This window comes from Chiloscyllium plagiosum, unplaced genomic scaffold (genome assembly GCF_037043375.1).
Source record: "Chiloscyllium plagiosum isolate Xiang-an unplaced genomic scaffold, Cpla_swu_hap1 HiC_scaffold_20, whole genome shotgun sequence".
Classification (NCBI taxonomy): domain Eukaryota; kingdom Metazoa; phylum Chordata; class Chondrichthyes; order Orectolobiformes; family Hemiscylliidae; genus Chiloscyllium; species Chiloscyllium plagiosum.
The window spans coordinates 42,349,216-42,368,110 of record NW_028270158.1 but is presented as its reverse complement, the minus strand read 5'-3'; the positions used below and the strand labels follow the sequence as shown (position 1 = coordinate 42,368,110).

At 42.2% G+C, this 18,895-nt stretch overlaps 1 protein-coding gene across 1 annotated transcript in view; it reads left to right on the top strand.

Moving 5' to 3' along the window:
- Positions 1–103: 103 nt before the first annotated feature.
- The window catches only part of LOC148146606 (general transcription factor II-I repeat domain-containing protein 2A-like), a 45,320-nt gene continuing 26,528 nt past the window's right edge, over positions 104–18,895 (top strand). Inside the window, exon 1 of the transcript XR_015760626.1 lies at positions 104–238. The gene's annotated coding sequence lies outside the window, so the exon portion shown is untranslated. The remainder of the gene's footprint in view (positions 239–18,895) is intronic.

Here is an 18,895-nt window from a genome sequence, read left to right as displayed (position 1 = left end):
TAACACTGCTGTTTTCTGCTTGGATCGAGTATCTTTGCGCACACTCATCAGCATGTGCGACTAGTTTGAACTAGCCTTGGAGCCATAGTAAATCGAGGCAAGGCCATGTTCTATGGAACTGGGGCGACTGATCTTTTCTCCCTTTCCCCGGGGCAGGACAGATATCCTGAAGGTCCTGGACATTTGGTTTGGAGGGGCTGGGGCATGCGCCAAAACGTGGGAAGAAAGTATCGCCAAGGTAAGGCAGAAACTTGGCAAATGGAAGCATCATCAGGTGTGATGCTCTCCGTGGTGTTGTACAGGTCATTCTGGATGTAGGTTTGCTTGCTGAGCTGGAAGGTTCATTTTCAGACGTTTTGTCACCATACTAGGTAACATAATCAGTGAGCCTCCAAATGAAGCGATGGTGACATGGCCCGCTTTCTATATATGTGTTTAGGTTTCCTTGTGTTGTTGATGTCATTTCCTGTGGTGACATCATTTCCTGTTCTTTTACTTAGGGGGTGGTAAATGGCATCCAAGTCAATGTTGATAGAGTTCCGGTTGGAATGCCATACTTCTAGGAATTCTCGTGCATGTCTCTGTTTGGCTTGACTTAGGATGGATGTGTTGTCTCAGTGGAAGTAGTGTCCTTCCTCATCCGTATGTGAGGATACTAGTGAGAGTCGGTCATGTCTTTTTGTGGCCAGTTGATGTTCATGTATCCTCGTGGCTAGTGTTTGTTACATTCTTGGGAGTTTTGTTTGTTGTTTGTATAGGGTCTTTCAATTTCATTAGCTGCTATTTTAGTGTGTTCATGGGTTTGTGAGCTACCATTATGTGAAGACATCTGAGTGGTCTGGCAGTCATTTTTGAGATGTCTTTGATGTAGGGGAGAGTGGCTAGGGTTTCTGGATTTGTTTTGTGTGCTTGTTGGTGTTTGTTGCTGAGAAATCAGTGGATTGTGTTCATCGGGTCCCCGTTCTTTTTGAATATACTGTGTAGGTGATTTTCCTCTGCTCTGCGTAATTCCTCTATGCTGCAGTGTGTGGTGGCTCATTGAAATAATGTTTTAATGCAGCTTCGTTTGTGGGTGTTGGGATGATTGCTTCTTTGGTTCAGTATTTGGTCAGTATGTGTTGTTTTCCTGTAGGCACCGGTTTGAAGTTCCCCATTGGCTGTTTGCTCTACTGTGACATTTAGGAATGGCAGTTTGTTGTTGTTTTCCTCCTCTTTAGTGGATTTTATGCCAGTAATGGTATTATTGATGGTCTTGAAGGTTTCCTCTAATTTGTTTCATTTGGTGACATCCATGTAGCAGATCCAAAGTTTAGGTTGGATGGTTGGCAGAGCTGTTTGTTTGAGTCTCTGCATTACTGCCTCTGCTAAGAACCCTGATATTGGAGATCCCATGAGTATTCTGTTGGTTTGTCTGTAGGTTTTTTTGTTGAAAGTGAAGTGGGTGGCAAACACTTAGCAGATGGAGTTTAATATGGGAAAGTGTGAGGTTTTGTATTCTAGTTGGAAGAATCAAAAGACTGACTATAATTCAAAAGGAGAGAGACTCCAAAAATGTGCAGCACAGAAAGATCTGGATGTTCTTGTGCATGAAACACAAAAAGATTAGCATGCAAGTGCAGCAAGTAATTAAAAAGGCAGATGGATTTTTTCCCTTTATTGTTAGGGGGTCAGTTTAAAAATAGGGAAATTTTGTTACAACTGTGCAGAGTGTGGTGAGGCTGCAGCTGGACTACTTTGTACAGTTTTGATCAATTTACTTTAAAAAAGGATATTCTGGCATTAGAGGCAGTTCAAAAGAGGCTAGAGGGCAACTCTGAGTGTCAGGTTAGCTGAGGAGGGAGCATAGCATTGAGAAAGATTTGTTTGGCAGTGCAGAACTTGAGGATTGCTGAAAAAGGGCATTTGATTGAAGCATTATGTCTTGTTTTAATCAGGGCAATTCGCTAGAAATACCAATGTAAAGAGAAAATACATCCTATATGAGAATGCTGGTTGATTGACAAGTAGGTTCTGTTTTGTAGAATTATTGCCATGGAGAATGCACCAGTTGATAACTGACAGTTAACTACCAAGCTTTGCATAAAATTCTAAACCAGGCAGATTGACTCTGATTGGTGAAGAAATTGCCCTGAGAAATGAGCCACAGAATGGCTGTTGAATTTAAGTAAGAAAAGCATATGTATATGTTATTCCTGTCTGTAAAGAATGGGACCCTGTGCATCAATATGCCCAATAAATGGAATTGCGTCACTTTGCAAATTCAACTGACTATTTTAAATTGTACACATGATTGTACCCCAAATAGGAGACAGCCATTTCTCATTTCTCACGGCAATATGTGAACCAACTAGAATCAGGTTGCCTGGTTTAAAACTTTAACAACCCAATAAATAAAAAAGATTCTGGGTAATCCAAGATGGAGGATAGCAAAAAAATTTATGGCTGTGAGAGCTACTCCTTTTTTGAGGTATTTTAGGTGTTGGAGGTGATTTCCTCGAATTCCAGTAACAGCAATTGCTGTCTTTTATGCTGCTGCATTGTTTTGGAACTTTGGAGAAAAAAAAAGTCAAAACAATGGCACTTTTTTAATGGAGAAGGACAGACAAAAGGCAGCACATGGTCAGTGAAGGAGAGAGAGAAAGAAACTTACACTGTTAACTGAAACAGCTGTGAATCTGCGCAGTTACTGCCTTTACTGTTTGAATTCATGTATCTCTAGACATCGGAGTGTGTCTAGGAAAACTTAACACACAGCAAAATTCACAACTTATCATGGAGGAACCTGTGCGGGTGAGCTCACAGCACAGGAACAGATAAGTGCATAATATTTAAGTTAACTCTACAATAGTGGTTCTTTCTTGATTATATATTTTATTGAGATTTGTCTCCTGATTACATTTTAAAAATATAAGCCATAAATATTAACAGCCTGGAGCTTTTTTTAGGGCAATAAGATGGTGCTATTTTCTGGGTTTGTAGACTGTGTAGGAGCAAAGATAGCCTTTAGTCGAGTGATGTGCTCTTCTTGTCAGATGTAGGAGTTTAGCGAGAGGTTACATGTTACTGAGGATTATGTCTGCAAGAAATGGCTTTGGTTGCAAATCCAATCATATTGAATGGATTGGTTGAATCGACAGTTAGAGGCAATAAAAAATTTACGAGAGGAGGTGGAGAGATACTAAACAAGTATTTTGCATCAGTGTTTACTGTGGAAAAGGACATGGAAGATATAGAATATGGAGAAATAGATGTGACATTTTTAAAAATGTCCATATTATAGAGAAGAAAGTGCTGAATGTCTTGAAATAAATAAAAGTGGATAAATTCTCAGGACCTGATTAGATGTGCCCTAGAACTCTGGGAAGCTAGGGAAATGATTGCTAGGCCCCTTGCTGAGATAATTGTATCTTCAATAGTCACAGGTGAAGTGCCAGAAGATTGGAGGTTGGTTAACATGGTGCCACTATTAAAAAAAGGTGGTAAGGAAAAGCCAAGGAACTATAGACCAGTGAGCCTGGTGGTGGTGGTGGGCAAGTTGTTGGAAGGAATCCTGAGGAACAGGATTTACATGTATTTAGAAAGGCAAGGACTGATTAGGGATAGTCAGCATGGCTTTGTGCATGGGAAATCATGTCTCATGAACTTGAATGAACTTTTTGAAGAAGTAACAAAGAGGATTGATGAGGACAGAGCAGTGGCCATGATCTATAAGGACTTCAGTAAGGTGTTCAAAAAGGTTAACAAAGTTAGATCTCATGGAATACAGGGGGAACTATCCATTTGGATACAGAACTGGCTCGAAGGTAGAAGACAGAGGATGGTTGTGGAGGGTTGCTTTTCAGACTGGAGGCCTGTGAGGTGCTCATTTTGGAAAAGCTAATCATAGCAGGACTTATACATTTAATGGTCATGTCCTAGGGAGTGTTGCTGAACAAAGAGACCTTGGAGTGCAGGTTCATAGTTCCTTGAAAGTAGAGTCACAGGTAGATAGGATAGTGAAGGAGGCATTTGGCAAGTTTTCCTTTATTGGTCAGAGCATTGAGTATCACAGTTGGGAGGTCATGTTGCAGCTGTACAGGACATTGGTTAGGCCAGTGCTGGTCATGTTGTGACTGTACAGGACGTTGGTTAGGTCACTATCGGAAGGATGTTGTGAAACTTGAAAGAGTCCAGAAAGACTTTCAAGGAGTTGCCAGGGTTGGAGGATTTGAGCTATAGGGATAGATTGAATAAGCTGGGGCTGTTGTCCTTGGAGTATCAAAGGCTTAGAGGTGATCTTATAGAGGCTTACACAATCATGAGGTGCATGGATAGGATAAATAGACGAAATCTGTTCCCTGGGGTGGGGAGTCCAGAACTAGAGGGCATAGGTTTAGAATGAAAGGAGAAGGATATAAAAGGGACCTCAGGGGCAACTTTTTCATGCAGCGGGTGGTGCGTGTATGGAATGAGCTGCCAGAGGAAGTGTCAGAAGCTGGTACAATTGCAGCATTTAAAAGGCATCTGGATGGGTATAAGAATAGGAAGGGTTTAGAGGGACATGGGCCAAGTGCTGGCAAATGGGACTAGATTAGGTTAGGATAACTGGTGGGCATAGATGAGTTGAACCGAAGGGTCTGTTTCCGTGCTGTACATCTATGACTCCCATTGTCCATCACATCAAAGTGGCTTCCCACATGCACAGATATGGCTTGTGATGTCAGATGGTCACAGGTTGGAGATGAGTTGACTTGGACCAAATTGGAGGTGAAGGCTGAGAATGACTAAATAGACCTTCTCCTCTCCAATGGTGTTTGTGCAGGAGGCCATAAATGATGTGATTATGCATAACACTAAAATGGCTCCCTACACATGCACAGCTGCAGTCCGTGATGTCAGTTGCTTGCAAAAGGCTGCTGAGAGCATCTTGTGCAGTGTGCTGCTGACCCCAGAAAGTGGTGAAGGTAAAGGAGGAGAGGGGCTGGGGTCAAGCAAGTGACGGAACTCAGGCCAGGGCTGTTGAAATGGATCGTCACCTCCCCAGAATTGTCTACAAAGTAGGTTTCCTCAGGCACTGACCCTTCAACAAGTTTGTCCCTGTCCAGTTGCTGTATTGTTCAGGGAAAGGCCTCTCCCACAGCTGGGAGGCCATGCCCAGGGACTGGGATAACTGCTGTCAACTGACCTCTACCCCCCTCTTCACTTTCTTCCTGTCTAGAAGTTCAATAACAGTGATGTCACCTGACCGTGACTCTATGTTACTGCACAGTCCTGGCTCATGATGGTATTAGGAGAAAGTGAGGACTGCAGATACTGGAGATCAGAGCTGAAAAATATGTTGTTGGAAAAGCGCAGCAGGTGAGGCAGCATCCAAGGAGCAGGAGAATTGACGTTTCGGGCTTAAGCCTGAAGAAGGGCTTATGCCCGAAACGTCGATTCTCCTGCTCCTTGGATACTGCCTCACCTGCTGCGTTTTTCCAGCAACACATATTTCAGCTGATACTGGTGTTCACAATAAACAGTGGCCTTTAAATACAGCTTGGCAGTTAACTGTCAGCTTCATTTATTAGTGTGTTCTCCACGGCAGCGGCTTGACCAGAGTTCACTTACTAATCAACATTCTCTCAAAGTATAAATTATATTTTTTCTTTATATTGGTATTTCTTGGATACTATATTGTTGAGCTCAAGACAAAGAACTTTTATTGAAATGCATCTCTTCTCAGCAAAAATAATAACATTACTGGCAAGTAAACCAGAAATTTGATCTATTACTCTGGAAATCTGAATTTAAATCCCACCATGGCAGCCTGGGGAATTTTTATTTAATGAATGAATCTTTAATAAAAAGATAATCTTAGTCATTATAAAACTACATGGTTGTCATGAAAAAATGGAGTGGAAAGAAATCTGCCTTTCTCACCTGGCGATATGTATGATTCTGGAACCACAGCAATGTGTTGAATCTTAACTCATGTATAAATCTGAGCAAGCCATTTAGTTTTATTAAACCACTACAAAAATGTTAAATACAACCAGGCATCAAAGGCACATTCTACTCAGTGACTATGTAAAGTCCACCTCAATTTCTGATGACTTGTGCCAAAATTGAGAGAACACTGTCACAGCCTGACAGTGGTACTCATCAAATCATAACTTACAGTCAATGTCCCAAACTTCTCTATCAACATTCCTGGGTATGTCCTATCACCCCTGCAGGACAGATCCCAGAGGTGACAACACAATAATACATAATCAGGAGACAGTGACTTTGGGATGCTCAACATTGACTCGAGGCTCAATAAAGACTTAAGGCATCAGGTTAAATGTGGTCGAGGAAATTTCCTGTTCATCAGCATTTACCCTTCTACATTGCCTGATGAAATAAGTACTCTTTTATGTTCAAAAGGCACAGAGTGAACAGTGCGCAAAGTAATTTGAAAGGCCACATGAATGTGTGCTCATTAATACCAGTATGGACTGAGTACTGAAGAACAAATCTGCCAAACTGTTGCATCAGCAAATAGCAAGAACCAAGAAGAATGAAAACCTTCTTGATCTCATCCTCACCAACCTACTTCTCGCAGATATTATCAGCCTGCGACAATATTGATAGGAGGGACCACTGCGCAGTTGTGGAGACAAAGGATGGAGTTTTTTGACTTCTGACTGATGTGGCATTGGCAAGAAAGTTGAAAAAATATGACAAGAATGGAAAAATTAGATTCTCAACATTGAGAAAAGAGGTTGATTTCCCCTTAAAGTTTCAATATCTGAATGAGAATCCTGCTCATAAATGGCAACATTTTGGTTTCTATCATCCCAGGTACCAGTGAGAAACCAGATGATTTGAAAGTCATAACAGTTACTTGGCAGCTGCAACTCACTTGCATTTTCTTCAGGTCTCCATGTTGACCACCATTCACCAACATCTTATGGCTACTATCACCTCAATGGAAGTCAATAGCAAAGCAGCAGCATCACTACATGGCATATCGCAGACTAATTTGTAATATAGTTCAGCACTTCACTATTGCAATTTGGTCTCACTGACACCTTTCATTACAATATGCTTGCCAGGCCGCTCTGCGTGCAGGGACACACACATGCCTCATGCATCAGAACAGGGTGCATTTCAGGCCACTCAGTTTGCTTACTTATGATTCTTTCACTTTCTGCTTAATTGGACACACAAAGCATCTCTGCCTGGCCACTTAATTCAGAGCTTACAAATTTACCAATAGTTCTGTCTTGCCTTTTAATGCAGCTAGAAAGCCAAGCAGCTTGTCATCCTTGCTGGCAATGAACAGTCATGGGGACAGTTATATTACTGTATAGCACCGTGTTATGTCAATGTCACACCTACAAAATGTGGCAGCAGCCTATGTGATAAACACAACACATGTGCTTCAAACAAAATGGCCATGCCAGAAAGTCTAGGATTAGTCCTTAGTCAAGTCAAGGAGTCTACAGTTAAAAGGTGTTGCCATGCTCATTCAAAGGATTTTTCAACCTCATCCAGGGGTTTGCCTACTGTTATGAGTGCTCAAAGTGGTTACCTCTCCCATAAGTTCAAGGATTCTCACCAATTAAAGGATGAGGAGATGAACGTCAGCCACCCTCTGATCCACCTTAGCCCCTTCAGCCCTATATTGGACCATTTTCTTCATCCATGAGACAAATAGACAAAGCAGGGATTAAATAAGATGAAAGAGGTTGGAAGAGCTGTAGCAACAGTGTGGCAACAGGAAAGGCAGAGATCTCAAGTGAATAGGTGGGCAGCGCAGAGAGCAGGAAGGCTTAATTGTTTTACGGGATCGAGTGGGTGAAAGCCATTGAGGGAAGATGCCACATGCATCTTCATGGAAGGTTCATTTTCAGACGTTTTGTCACCATACTAGGTAACATAATCAGTGAGCCTCCAAATGAAGCGATGGTGACATGGCCCGCTTTCTATATATGTGTTTAGGTTTCCTTGTGTTGTTGATGTCATTTCCTGTGGTGACATCATTTCCTGTTCTTTTACTTAGGGGGTGGTAAATGGCATCCAAGTCAATGTTGATAGAGTTCCGGTTGGAATGCCATACTTCTAGGAATTCTCGTGCATGTCTCTGTTTGGCTTGACTTAGGATGGATGTGTTGTCTCAGTGGAAGTAGTGTCCTTCCTCATCCGTATGTGAGGATACTAGTGAGAGTCGGTCATGTCTTTTTGTGGCCAGTTGATGTTCATGTATCCTCGTGGCTAGTGTTTGTTACATTCTTGGGAGTTTTGTTTGTTGTTTGTATAGGGTCTTTCAATTTCATTAGCTGCTATTTTAGTGTGTTCATGGGTTTGTGAGCTACCATTATGTGAAGACATCTGAGTGGTCTGGCAGTCATTTTTGAGATGTCTTTGATGTAGGGGAGAGTGGCTAGGGTTTCTGGATTTGTTTTGTGTGCTTGTTGGTGTTTGTTGCTGAGAAATCAGTGGATTGTGTTCATCGGGTCCCCGTTCTTTTTGAATATACTGTGTAGGTGATTTTCCTCTGCTCTGCGTAATTCCTCTATGCTGCAGTGTGTGGTGGCTCATTGAAATAATGTTTTAATGCAGCTTCGTTTGTGGGTGTTGGGATGATTGCTTCTTTGGTTCAGTATTTGGTCAGTATGTGTTGTTTTCCTGTAGGCACCGGTTTGAAGTTCCCCATTGGCTGTTTGCTCTACTGTGACATTTAGGAATGGCAGTTTGTTGTTGTTTTCCTCCTCTTTAGTGGATTTTATGCCAGTAATGGTATTATTGATGGTCTTGAAGGTTTCCTCTAATTTGTTTCATTTGGTGACATCCATGTAGCAGATCCAAAGTTTAGGTTGGATGGTTGGCAGAGCTGTTTGTTTGAGTCTCTGCATTACTGCCTCTGCTAAGAACCCTGATATTGGAGATCCCATGAGTATTCTGTTGGTTTGTCTGTAGGTTTTTTTGTTGAAAGTGAAGTGGGTGGCAAACACTTAGCAGATGGAGTTTAATATGGGAAAGTGTGAGGTTTTGTATTCTAGTTGGAAGAATCAAAAGACTGACTATAATTCAAAAGGAGAGAGACTCCAAAAATGTGCAGCACAGAAAGATCTGGATGTTCTTGTGCATGAAACACAAAAAGATTAGCATGCAAGTGCAGCAAGTAATTAAAAAGGCAGATGGATTTTTTCCCTTTATTGTTAGGGGGTCAGTTTAAAAATAGGGAAATTTTGTTACAACTGTGCAGAGTGTGGTGAGGCTGCAGCTGGACTACTTTGTACAGTTTTGATCAATTTACTTTAAAAAAGGATATTCTGGCATTAGAGGCAGTTCAAAAGAGGCTAGAGGGCAACTCTGAGTGTCAGGTTAGCTGAGGAGGGAGCATAGCATTGAGAAAGATTTGTTTGGCAGTGCAGAACTTGAGGATTGCTGAAAAAGGGCATTTGATTGAAGCATTATGTCTTGTTTTAATCAGGGCAATTCGCTAGAAATACCAATGTAAAGAGAAAATACATCCTATATGAGAATGCTGGTTGATTGACAAGTAGGTTCTGTTTTGTAGAATTATTGCCATGGAGAATGCACCAGTTGATAACTGACAGTTAACTACCAAGCTTTGCATAAAATTCTAAACCAGGCAGATTGACTCTGATTGGTGAAGAAATTGCCCTGAGAAATGAGCCACAGAATGGCTGTTGAATTTAAGTAAGAAAAGCATATGTATATGTTATTCCTGTCTGTAAAGAATGGGACCCTGTGCATCAATATGCCCAATAAATGGAATTGCGTCACTTTGCAAATTCAACTGACTATTTTAAATTGTACACATGATTGTACCCCAAATAGGAGACAGCCATTTCTCATTTCTCACGGCAATATGTGAACCAACTAGAATCAGGTTGCCTGGTTTAAAACTTTAACAACCCAATAAATAAAAAAGATTCTGGGTAATCCAAGATGGAGGATAGCAAAAAAATTTATGGCTGTGAGAGCTACTCCTTTTTTGAGGTATTTTAGGTGTTGGAGGTGATTTCCTCGAATTCCAGTAACAGCAATTGCTGTCTTTTATGCTGCTGCATTGTTTTGGAACTTTGGAGAAAAAAAAAGTCAAAACAATGGCACTTTTTTAATGGAGAAGGACAGACAAAAGGCAGCACATGGTCAGTGAAGGAGAGAGAGAAAGAAACTTACACTGTTAACTGAAACAGCTGTGAATCTGCGCAGTTACTGCCTTTACTGTTTGAATTCATGTATCTCTAGACATCGGAGTGTGTCTAGGAAAACTTAACACACAGCAAAATTCACAACTTATCATGGAGGAACCTGTGCGGGTGAGCTCACAGCACAGGAACAGATAAGTGCATAATATTTAAGTTAACTCTACAATAGTGGTTCTTTCTTGATTATATATTTTATTGAGATTTGTCTCCTGATTACATTTTAAAAATATAAGCCATAAATATTAACAGCCTGGAGCTTTTTTTAGGGCAATAAGATGGTGCTATTTTCTGGGTTTGTAGACTGTGTAGGAGCAAAGATAGCCTTTAGTCGAGTGATGTGCTCTTCTTGTCAGATGTAGGAGTTTAGCGAGAGGTTACATGTTACTGAGGATTATGTCTGCAAGAAATGGCTTTGGTTGCAAATCCAATCATATTGAATGGATTGGTTGAATCGACAGTTAGAGGCAATAAAAAATTTACGAGAGGAGGTGGAGAGATACTAAACAAGTATTTTGCATCAGTGTTTACTGTGGAAAAGGACATGGAAGATATAGAATATGGAGAAATAGATGTGACATTTTTAAAAATGTCCATATTATAGAGAAGAAAGTGCTGAATGTCTTGAAATAAATAAAAGTGGATAAATTCTCAGGACCTGATTAGATGTGCCCTAGAACTCTGGGAAGCTAGGGAAATGATTGCTAGGCCCCTTGCTGAGATAATTGTATCTTCAATAGTCACAGGTGAAGTGCCAGAAGATTGGAGGTTGGTTAACATGGTGCCACTATTAAAAAAAGGTGGTAAGGAAAAGCCAAGGAACTATAGACCAGTGAGCCTGGTGGTGGTGGTGGGCAAGTTGTTGGAAGGAATCCTGAGGAACAGGATTTACATGTATTTAGAAAGGCAAGGACTGATTAGGGATAGTCAGCATGGCTTTGTGCATGGGAAATCATGTCTCATGAACTTGAATGAACTTTTTGAAGAAGTAACAAAGAGGATTGATGAGGACAGAGCAGTGGCCATGATCTATAAGGACTTCAGTAAGGTGTTCAAAAAGGTTAACAAAGTTAGATCTCATGGAATACAGGGGGAACTATCCATTTGGATACAGAACTGGCTCGAAGGTAGAAGACAGAGGATGGTTGTGGAGGGTTGCTTTTCAGACTGGAGGCCTGTGAGGTGCTCATTTTGGAAAAGCTAATCATAGCAGGACTTATACATTTAATGGTCATGTCCTAGGGAGTGTTGCTGAACAAAGAGACCTTGGAGTGCAGGTTCATAGTTCCTTGAAAGTAGAGTCACAGGTAGATAGGATAGTGAAGGAGGCATTTGGCAAGTTTTCCTTTATTGGTCAGAGCATTGAGTATCACAGTTGGGAGGTCATGTTGCAGCTGTACAGGACATTGGTTAGGCCAGTGCTGGTCATGTTGTGACTGTACAGGACGTTGGTTAGGTCACTATCGGAAGGATGTTGTGAAACTTGAAAGAGTCCAGAAAGACTTTCAAGGAGTTGCCAGGGTTGGAGGATTTGAGCTATAGGGATAGATTGAATAAGCTGGGGCTGTTGTCCTTGGAGTATCAAAGGCTTAGAGGTGATCTTATAGAGGCTTACACAATCATGAGGTGCATGGATAGGATAAATAGACGAAATCTGTTCCCTGGGGTGGGGAGTCCAGAACTAGAGGGCATAGGTTTAGAATGAAAGGAGAAGGATATAAAAGGGACCTCAGGGGCAACTTTTTCATGCAGCGGGTGGTGCGTGTATGGAATGAGCTGCCAGAGGAAGTGTCAGAAGCTGGTACAATTGCAGCATTTAAAAGGCATCTGGATGGGTATAAGAATAGGAAGGGTTTAGAGGGACATGGGCCAAGTGCTGGCAAATGGGACTAGATTAGGTTAGGATAACTGGTGGGCATAGATGAGTTGAACCGAAGGGTCTGTTTCCGTGCTGTACATCTATGACTCCCATTGTCCATCACATCAAAGTGGCTTCCCACATGCACAGATATGGCTTGTGATGTCAGATGGTCACAGGTTGGAGATGAGTTGACTTGGACCAAATTGGAGGTGAAGGCTGAGAATGACTAAATAGACCTTCTCCTCTCCAATGGTGTTTGTGCAGGAGGCCATAAATGATGTGATTATGCATAACACTAAAATGGCTCCCTACACATGCACAGCTGCAGTCCGTGATGTCAGTTGCTTGCAAAAGGCTGCTGAGAGCATCTTGTGCAGTGTGCTGCTGACCCCAGAAAGTGGTGAAGGTAAAGGAGGAGAGGGGCTGGGGTCAAGCAAGTGACGGAACTCAGGCCAGGGCTGTTGAAATGGATCGTCACCTCCCCAGAATTGTCTACAAAGTAGGTTTCCTCAGGCACTGACCCTTCAACAAGTTTGTCCCTGTCCAGTTGCTGTATTGTTCAGGGAAAGGCCTCTCCCATAGCTGGGAGGCCATGCCCAGGGGCTGGGATAACTGCTGTCAACTGACCTCTACCCCCCTCTTCACTTTCTTCCTGTCTAGAAGTTCAATAACAGTGATGTCACCTGACCGTGACTCTATGTTACTGCACAGTCCTGGCTCATGATGGTATTAGGAGAAAGTGAGGACTGCAGATACTGGAGATCAGAGCTGAAAAATATGTTGTTGGAAAAGCGCAGCAGGTGAGGCAGCATCCAAGGAGCAGGAGAATTGACGTTTCGGGCTTAAGCCTGAAGAAGGGCTTATGCCCGAAACGTCGATTCTCCTGCTCCTTGGATGCTGCCTCACCTGCTGCGTTTTTCCAGCAATACATATTTCAGCTCATACTGGTGTTCACAATAAACAGTGGCCTTTAAATACAGCTTGGCAGTTAACTGTCAGCTTCATTTATTAGTGTGTTCTCCACGGCAGCGGCTTGACCAGAGTTCACTTACTAATCAACATTCTCTCAAAGTATAAATTATATTTTTTCTTTATATTGGTATTTCTTGGATACTATATTGTTGAGCTCAAGACAAAGAACTTTTATTGAAATGCATCTCTTCTCAGCAAAAATAATAACGTTACTGGCAAGTAAACCAGAAATTTGATCTATTACTCTGGAAATCTGAATTTAAATCCCACCATGGCAGCCTGGGGAATTTTTATTTAATGAATGAATCTTTAATAAAAAGATAATCTTAGTCATTATAAAACTACATGGTTGTCATGAAAAAATGGAGTGGAAAGAAATCTGCCTTTCTCACCTGGCGATATGTATGATTCTGGAACCACAGCAATGTGTTGAATCTTAACTCATGTATAAATCTGAGCAAACCATTTAGTTTTATTAAACCACTACAAAAATGTTAAATACAACCAGGCATCAAAGGCACATTCTACTCAGTGACTATGTAAAGTCCACCTCAATTTCTGATGACTTGTGCCAAAATTGAGAGAACACTGTCACAGCCTGACAGTGGTACTCATCAAATCATAACTTACAGTCAATGTCCCAAACTTCTCTATCAACATTCCTGGGTATGTCCTATCACCCCTGCAGGACAGATCCCAGAGGTGACAACACAATAATACATAATCAGGAGACAGTGACTTTGGGATGCTCAACATTGACTCTAGGCTCAATAAAGACTTAAGGCATCAGGTTAAATGTGGTCGAGGAAATTTCCTATTCATCAGCATTTACCCTTCTACATTGCCTGATGAAATAAGTACTCTTTTATGTTCAAAAGGCACAGAGTGAACAGTGCGCAAAGTAATTTGAAAGGCCACATGAATGTGTGCTCATTAATACCAGTATGGACTGAGTACTGAAGAACAAATCTGCCAAACTGTTGCATCAGCAAATAGCAAGAACCAAGAAGAATGAAAACCTTCTTGATCTCATCCTCACCAACCTACTTCTCGCAGATATTATCAGCCTGCGACAATATTGATAGGAGGGACCACTGCGCAGTTGTGGAGACAAAGGATGGAGTTTTTTGACTTCTGACTGATGTGGCATTGGCAAGAAAGTTGAAAAAATATGACAAGAATGGAAAAATTAGATTCTCAACATTGAGAAAAGAGGTTGATTTCCCCTTAAAGTTTCAATATCTGAATGAGAATCATGCTCATAAATGGCAACATTTTGGTTTCTATCATCCCAGATACCAGTGAGAAACCAGATGATTTGAAAGTCATAACAGTTACTTGGCAGCTGCAACTCACTTGCATTTTCTTCAGGTCTCCATGTTGACCACCATTCACCAACATCTTATGGCTACTATCACCTCAATGGAAGTCAATAGCAAAGCAGCAGCATCACTACATGGCATATCGCAGACTAATTTGTAATATAGTTCAGCACTTCACTATTGCAATTTGGTCTCACTGACACCTTTCATTACAATATGCTTGCCAGGCCGCTCTGCGTGCAGGGACACACACATGCCTCATGCATCAGAACAGGGTGCATTTCAGGCCACTCAGTTTGCTTACTTATGATTCTTTCACTTTCTGCTTAATTGGACACACAAAGCATCTCTGCCTGGCCACTTAATTCAGAGCTTACAAATTTACCAATAGTTCTGTCTTGCCTTTTAATGCAGCTAGAAAGCCAAGCAGCTTGTCATCCTTGCTGGCAATGAACAGTCATGGGGGCAGTTATATTACTGTATAGCACCGTGTTATGTCAATGTCACACCTACAAAATGTGGCAGCAGCCTATGTGATAAACACAACACATGTGCTTCAAACAAAATGGCCATGCCAGAAAGTCTAGGATTAGTCCTTAGTCAAGTCAAGGAGTCTACAGTTAAAAGGTGTTGCCATGCTCATTCAAAGGATTTTTCAATCTCATCCAGGGGTTTGCCTACTGTTATGAGTGCTCAAAGTGGTTACCTCTCCCATAAGTTCAAGGATTCTCACCAATTAAAGGATGAGGAGATGAACGTCAGCCACCCTCTGATCCACCTTAGCCCCTTCAGCCCTATATTGGACCATTTTCTTCATCCATGAGACAAATAGACAAAGCAGGGATTAAATAAGATGAAAGAGGTTGGAAGAGCTGTAGCAACAGTGTGGCAACAGGAAAGGCAGAGATCTCAAGTGAATAGGTGGGCAGCGCAGAGAGCAGGAAGGCTTAATTGTTTTACGGGATCGAGTGGGTGAAAGCCATTGAGGGAAGATGCCACATGCAGTGAGAATGGTAATTATGAGTCTTGATATGTATAGCATCCACATACTGCAGCTCGATGACACTGATTGGAGTGGCTTTGGTTTTGGCTTAAAGGCAGCGGAGGTTGAATAATCTCCCCCTGGTTCTGAAGGCTAGTTCCACTCCAGCAGGGAGGTTTTTGGCGGTGAGGTAAAGCATTGCAGTGAGGTAGTTTGAAAACAGTGTTGGGGCGATGACACACTCCTGCTTGAGATTGGTCCGAACAAGGAATGGGTTTTGTTAACACAACTTTCATGTCATCATTGAGCAGGTGAAGGATGGTGATATACTTCATGGTGCAGCACTTTTGTAAGGTTGAAGAAAGCCACACACAGGACATTTCTCCTGGCAGCTGTAGCATGGTGAATATCATGTCCTTTGTGGCCAGAACCCGCACTGTGATTCTAGAAGGAGTTACTCAGCCACAGGGCGAAGATGATTGAGGAGAACCGTGGCGATGACTTTTCCAATGGTTAACAGCATGGAGATTCCTCAGTAGTTACCACAGTCGGACTTGGTCCCTCTTTTGAAAGAGACTGTGGCTCTCGAAGCTCTCCCGGGATGCTGTCCTCATTCCAAATAAGGCAGACAAAGGTGTGTAGCTGCAACAGGAGCTCTTTGCCTTTGCACTTCAATGCCTCAGCAGAGTTGCCATCTGCTCCAGCAGCGTTGTTCTGAAGCAGATGGATGGCCTTCTCTACTTCATACAGGTCTGAGGCATTGCTGAGCCTGATGCGTGCTGTGGGATGCGTTCAAGGACAATTGGTTTGATGACAGAGTCCTTTGAAGAGATTTCTGAAATGTTCCCCCAAGCATTGTTTGATGGCTTCCTTGTTTTAATAAGAGTTACTTGGTCCTCAGCAAGCAATGTGGTGGGAATTGGGTGTTCAGTTTGTAGGTGGTCTTGACAGCACAGAAAAAATCCTGCACATCAAGGTTGTCAACCACTCATTGGCCTCCAGTACTTTCTTCACCTACCACCTGTTCTTTATGTCACAGGTTCATCATTGGACTTCGATCTTCAGTCACCTGAAGATCTCCCTCTCCTCTTCTGAGTGCAGTTGCTGTTTTACACTCAGAAATGTCATGCCCTCCAAGCTTATCAATTCTTGGCTGTCCTGATCATTCTATAAAATCTTGGCGTTTACTGATTAAGTGACTGACCGAATTTTTGGCGGCATTAATGATGGCAGCCTTGAGACTGTTGGAATCCTGCGGTGAAGAAGGCATTTGGTATGCTTTCTTTTATTGGTCAGAGTATTGAGTACAGGAGTTGGGAGGTCATGTTGTGGCTGTGCAGGACATTTGTTAGACCACTGTTGGAATATTGCGTGCAATTAGAGTCATAGAGTCATAGAGATGTACAGCATGGAAACAGACCCTTTGGTCCAACCTGTCCATGCTGACCAGATATCCCAACCCAATCTAGTCCCACCTGCCAGCACCCGACCCATAACCCTCCAAACCCTTCCTATTCATATATCCATCCAAATACCTCTTAAATGTTGCAATTGTACCAGCCTCCACCACTTCCTCTGGCAGCTCATTCCATACATGTATCACCCTCTGTGTGAAAATGTTGCCCCTTAGGTCTCTTTTATATCTTTCCCCTCTCACCCTAAACCTATGCCCTCTAGTTCTGGACTTCCCGACCCCAGGGAAAAGACTTTGCCTATTTACCCTATCCATGTCCCCCATAATTTTGTAAACCTCTATAAGGTCACCCCTCAGCCTCTGACACTCCAGGGAAAATAGCCCCAACCTGTTCAGCCTCTCCCTATAGCTCAAATCCTCCAACACTGTCAACATCCTTGTAAATCTTTCCTGAAACCTTTCAAGTTTCAAAACATCTTTCTGTTAGGAAGGAGACCAGAATTGCATGCAATATTCCAACAGTGGCCTAACCATTGTCCTCTACAGCTGCAACATGACCTCCCAACTCCTGTATTCAATACTCTGACCGATAAAGGAAAGCATACCAAACGCCTTCTTCACTATCCTATCTAACTGCAACTCCACTTTCAAATAAGCTATGAACCTGCACTCCAAGGTCTCTTTGTTCAGCAATACTCCCTAGGACCTTACCATTAAGTGTATAAGTCCTGCTATGATTTGCTTTCCCAAAATGCAGCACCTCGCATTTATCTGAATTAAACTCCATCTGCCACTTCTCAGCCCATTGGCCCATCTGGTCAAGATCCTGTTGTAATCTGAGGTAACCCTCTTCGCTGCCTACTACACCTCCAATTTTGGTGTCATCTACAAACTTATTAACTCTATCTCTTATGCTCGCATCCAAATCATTTATGTAAATGACAAAAAGTAGAGGACCCAGCACCGATCCTTGTGGCACTCCACTGGTCACAGGCCTCCAGTCTGAAAAACAACCCTCCACCACCAACCTCCATCTTCTACCTTTGAGCCAGTTCTGTATCCAAATGGCTAGTTCTCCCTGTATTCCATGAGATCTAACCTTGCTAATCCATCTCCCATAGGGAACCTTGTCGAACGCTTTACTGAAGTCCATATAGATCACATCTACTGCTCTGCCCTCATCAATCCTCTTTGTTACTTCCTCAAAAAACTCAATCAAGTTTGTGAGACTTGATTTCCCACGCACAAAACCATGTTGACTATCCCTAATCAGTCCTTGCCTTTCCAAATACATGTACATCCTGTCCCTCAGGATTCCCTCCAACAACTTGCCCACCACCGACGTCAGGCTCACTGGTCTATAGTTCCCTGGCTTATCCTTAACACTCTTCTTAAACAGTGACACCACGTTAGCCAACCTCCAGTCTTCTGGCATCTTACCTGTGACTATTGATGGTACAAATATCTCAGCAAGAGGCCCAGCAATCACTTCTCTAACTTCCCACAGAGTTCTAGGGTACACCTGATCAGTCCTGGGGATTTATCTACTTTTAAGACATCCAGCACTTCCTCCTCTATAATATGGACATTTTGCAAGATGTCACCATCTATTTCCTTATCCTTTTCCACAGTAAATTCTGATGCAAAATATTCATTTAGTATGTCCCCCATTTTGTGCAGCTCCACACTAAGGTCGCCTTGTTGATCTTTGAGGGGCCCTATTCTCTCCCTAGTTACCCTTTGTCCTTAATGTATTTGTAAAAACTCTTTGGATTCTTCTTAATTCTATTTGCCAAAGCTATCTCATGTCCCCTTTTTGCCCTCCTGATTCCCCTCTTAAGTATACTCCTACTTCCTTTGTACTCTTCTAAGGATTCACTTGATCTATCCTGTCTATACCTGACATATGCTTCTTTCTTTTTCTTAACCAAACCCTCAATTTCTTCAGTCATCCAGCATTCCCTGCACCTACCAGCCTTCCCTTTCACCCTAACAGGAATATTCTTTCTCTGGATTCTCATTATCTTATTTCTGAAGGCTTCCCATTTTCCAGCCGTCCCTTTACCTGCGAACATCTGCCCACAATCAGCTTTCGGAAGTTCTTGCCTAATACCATCAAAATTGACCTTCCTCCAATTTAGAACTTCAACTTTTCGATCT